Source organism: Frankliniella occidentalis, unplaced genomic scaffold (genome assembly GCF_000697945.3).
Source record: "Frankliniella occidentalis isolate FOCC.00 unplaced genomic scaffold, Focc_3.1 Scaffold14, whole genome shotgun sequence".
NCBI classification, from domain to species: Eukaryota; Metazoa; Arthropoda; class Insecta; order Thysanoptera; family Thripidae; genus Frankliniella; species Frankliniella occidentalis.
In genome coordinates, this window is record NW_026267144.1 from 684,602 (window position 1) to 689,335 (window position 4,734).

Sequence of the window (4,734 nt, forward strand, 5' to 3'; positions counted from 1 at the left end):
CCCCCCCCGGCCCTCAGGCCCACACAGAAGGCCACGAGCAGAGGCCTTGTCTTGTCCAGGAACGCGCACATTCTTCTCAAACAACTGCCGCGGACGTCGCGGGAGGAGAAGTGGTGGTTGGTGGACGAGGGTCCTCCCAGTAGAGTGGGTCTGCGGCCGGGAGACACTAGTCGACACAACAGCGCGACCCGGGAAAAAACAAAATCCACCTGTACTTGCGAACTGCGGTTCCACACACTTTATGAAAATTCTTTGAAAACTTGTACTCATTTAAGAAATGCAAGGGGCGTGTCGGATTTATGAACGCAGTCTTCTACCAATTCTCATCTTGGTCGAAGAGATAAATGAACTGCAGCGATTTGTGCGAGGATTTATGGATTATAGTGGTTAGAGTACGTTAACCGCGACGTTAACTTTCACGCGTTTGCACACGGGAAGTTTTCCCCTAAAAACCCTTACAGATTACATTACACCGAACTAGTGATTTTTTTGTGGTTTCCGGATCATTTTGAATCCATATCAATCATTTCCTTAATCATCCTTTTCAAACATCAACAATTTTTCAATCATTTCAAATTGTTCCCTCTGAAATCATTACACGTCGTTTCGTTTTCGCATAGGAGGGGCAGCAGAAGGATCGCGAAATAACACGCACGCACCCGGTGTGCTTAATAAGACCCGGCCGGGCAGGATTTGAGAAGGTTTCGGGGTAACAGTGGGAGTGGTCCGTGCCGACCCGAAACAACATACGAGGCACGCAAAAGTGAAAGCCTGCGCCGCACCCACGCCACGCCAGCGCTCTGAGTAGCCTCACCGTTTGCGAGTGAAGCGCAGCGGCGCAGGCGGTGGGCGGTGGGCGGTGGGCGGGGTACGGTGGCCTGCTGCTGGCCATTTACAGGAAATCCCGCGTGCCGGAAGCTTGCAGAAAAAAGGGGTTGGTGCGATTGGCGAAATGCCGCTGCCAGCCACTTTTCCTCTTATCGCTGGGTGCAGTTACACTGTAAACTCGCCAATATATTGGCATCATAAGACGCCAAGATTTGGCGTTACGGTAAATGACGCCAAATTTTGGTGTGTTTTCCAAAAGAACGCCAATAGTTGGCGTCAAAAGACGCAAAAATTTGGGCGTTCATCATAGGACGCCAACATTTTGGCGTCATAAGACGCGGACCAGTTTTCAGTGTTAACGCATATCGCATCGAAGACAGGTGTGAGCCATCCCGACCGACAGCGGGATGGTCGTGCGCTGTGAGAAAGTGACGCTTCCGCGCGGTTCCCTCTCAATGTAAGGCGGCCCCTTTCCCAGCTGAGCGTACAGCGCGTCAATGCCGCGCATGCCGCACACCCCCGCCCTGCCCCCCAAAATCACGCGCGCGTCGGATAAAGCCTTCCCCCCCGAGCCGAGCCCCCTGTCCCTTCTTCTCCTCCCGTGTCGCACGAGGAGACAGGATGGGGGCTGAGCGGACGTGACTCGATCCTGTGGCTGGCGGAGCGGGGGGCGGGGAACGTGTCGGTCCCACGTCATTTATTGATATCGACCAAAAGAAGAGAATCCTTTATCCTATACTTGCAGACAATGCTGTAAAAGCGTCTGTACGCGCGGGCGACAATTCAGACATGCACGGAAAACATGTTGTGTCCCAGTTAACACTGTATCTGGATTTGTGAGAACCTTATCCCTAATATCATGTACTTTTGTGCCGAGGGTCAATTTACGCCAAATATTCACAAGTTTCAAGAAAATTTTCGTTTAAAATGAAAAGCGAAGAAAAGAGTGTCATCACTTATGTTAGTCTGTCATCAGATGACTCACAATAATTATTGTTAACAGTGTAGGGTGGGCCACCCTGCCGCTCACTTGCTACTCGTTTTCTTCTCGCTGAGCGGCTCACAGCTGACTGTGACGCTCTTTCGATTTTCCACGCCATAGTCCGGCGCAATGGACTGTTTGTCCGGGCCGGGCTACGAACCGGCGGAGCCAGGGGGCGCTGGCAGTGTTGTTGACAATCTGTTAAAAAATAAAACGACGGGGAAGTGAATTATCGGGGTGCGCGTTATTTGTGTGTAGAGTAAAGCGGGTCGACCCCACGGCGAGAAGGGGCACCTCACCTCGAAAGGGCACTACTTGTAGATCCACAACACATCTTCGCCCTCCCAATCGCTTATTTCAATTCCCTTTCTTATAATAACTTATACTCGGCGCCACTGTGGGCAAGTGGCATGGCGTGGCGGGGCGGTGCGTGGCGGGGAGCGCGGGGCAGGCCGGCTGATGCTACTCGCACCTGACGGTCCACTCAGGTCGGCCAAAGTGCCGCGTCATGGCCGATAACCTGGCGGCGCGCTCGGGCGGCTCGCGCCTGACAGCGGCGGCCCGGCCTGGCCCAGCCCCGCTGCACGGCTCCCAGGGGTACTGCCCACGCCCCCAGCCCGGGAAATAAGTGATATTAGCGATTTAGTGACGTCCAAGCACAGAAAAAAGGGTGTTTGTAAAGTTAAAGAAAACAACAAAAAAAAACAACATTGAATTTTCTGTTTGCTGTTTCATCAAAACTGTTTGCTATTGCTGTATTTTTGAAAAAAATCTTTGCTCCACTAACATCAATTGTTTTTCTGTTAGCCCAAGCCCAGCCGATAAAAACATACAGCTGGAACAGGAAAAAAACAAAAACAGCGAAAAAGAAATAATCTCTTTGAGAAAATGCTTTTTAAAAAAATGTGATCTATACTGCGGATAGCGATGGCTGTGCAACTTCGCCGCACGAGGCTGCGTCCGTTGTCAAAGTACCACATGTAATTACTATTCAGTGGTGTCAAGGCAGGCAGGGGTGCTTCAGGCGTTGACTTTTGAAAAAATATGAGACCGATTTACGAGAGTGACGGATGAATCCATATCGAACGATAAGGCCGTCTTTCCCCAGAATAGCTCAGAATAGCACACCCCACCCCCACCGTTTCCACGCCCCGCCCCGACGCTGCGCCATGGGCTCCAGTCCAGACCAGAGCTTTACAGGCTTACAGGCGAGCACACTCCCCCCACACAGCACAATACGTTCCTCTCGGAACTGCCGAAATCTTTCCCCTAAAGTGGAAACCCCGGCGTCTTTGATTCATACTTGGAGGAATGCTTATTTTGATTCTAAGAAGCCTTGTGAGATTCGAAACTAAATCCTTTATTATTCTTCGTACTTATTTTTTTATTTTTTTTAAGGATTCATTGTGATAATATTAAATTGTTTGTAGTCCACGAAAATTCGTGTCGTAACTAGTAGAATAACCTGGCACTAGCTTTCGGCGACAAATCTCTGCGCTGTGCAGCGTCTGTGCAGCCGCGGACAGTGTTCGCATGACGAGGCGCTGTTGCACCTGCAGCTGGCGGCGTGTGTGTGACCCGGCCCAGCCGTCCGATTAGGATGGCCGCCCGACGGGCCGCCCGCAGCTGTCGGCTCCCGGAACACTCTGGTGTAGCGGGGCCGGGCGGGGCGCCGGGCGGCGCGTTCGAGTCTGCCAGGCCTGACCTGGATCAGGGTCCGGTGAGTGGCCGTGGCATGACACGTTGCGTCCCGCCAGACCCATGTCCCTGCGGTCCTACTCCGGGTCCGGGTGGTGGTGGGCTCCGGAGCCGGGCCCCCGTAGCTGTAGGCCCGGGCCCAGCAGACGCGGGCCCCCCGAGTGTCGCACGACATGTGGGTCACCCGGCGGCTGCAATGGAATAATACGCGCCTCCCGAAATATGCGTCTATTCCAGGACGCTGAAAGCTGAGTGACGAAAAAGGTTTGCCGTTCTGTCGCACAAGACGCCAACATTTGCCGTTCTTTCGCGAAAGACGCCAACATTTGCCGTTCTTTCTCAGAAGACGTCAAAATTTGGTGTCTTTGAACGCCAATATCTTGGCGTCTAAAGACAACAGCCAAACTGCAGTGCACCCACAGTTTTTCCTTCCTTCAAAATTTTAGCACGTGCAAGAATTCAAGTTCTGACAGAAGGCTTGGTGTTCGCGCATTTCATTTCAGCAGTGCTCTCGACGACTTGTCCGCAGCAACAAACGTGCAACTCACTTTGTCAAACACGTGCGCGGGCACACTACTTTGCGAGTGCGCTTGCGATCGATGAGACGTGCGCAAAGTTGTCGCCTCGGCTCTCGGCCGCGCTGCCCCCGGGCCGCGCACGTCTGCGGACGGAAGAGGAAAACTGGCTGAAATTTGACGGGTCTCCGACGGCCCGTCAAATATACAAGGGAGAAAAAAGAAGGACGAGAGAAAGCGAGGGGAAGAGGGGAAGAGGGTGGGGCGGGTAGGGCATCGACGTGCCGACGACGGGGTGCAGAGTGGGGTAAACAAGGCAGTGGTACGGGTAGGGGGGAGGGGGGAGGAGGGCTATCGAGCCCGAGCCCAGGGTGTCCGAATGAAGTGGTGACATTTAAGATGGGGTGGGAGGGGGATAGGCTGGTAAAGGGGAGAGGGGCGTTGACTTGGAGAAGGGGAGGAGGGGTTACAAAGACCGCCAGTGACCTGTTGCCGGAAGGGGCTGAATAGAGGCGGCCCTTGGAAAGCGTATGGCCTGCGGGGCCGGGCTCCGACAAGCAAGACGACGAACTTGAGCTTCGGTACCGCGACAAAAAAAGGCGGGGATACAGGAAAGTGCGCGTGTACGGAGAAAGACGCAGCCAGACGCCTGGTGAGGCAGTGAGTAGGCACCCCGGTGGGCCCGCCCGCGCAGCGGGTCTGCCTAGCCTC

At 53.8% G+C, this 4,734-nt stretch overlaps 1 protein-coding gene across 1 annotated transcript in view; it reads left to right on the plus strand.

Moving 5' to 3' along the window:
* Positions 1 to 4,734, plus strand: part of LOC113204947 (translation initiation factor IF-2) — a 12,794-nt gene that overhangs the window by 5,235 nt on the left and 2,825 nt on the right. The window lies entirely within an intron of this gene.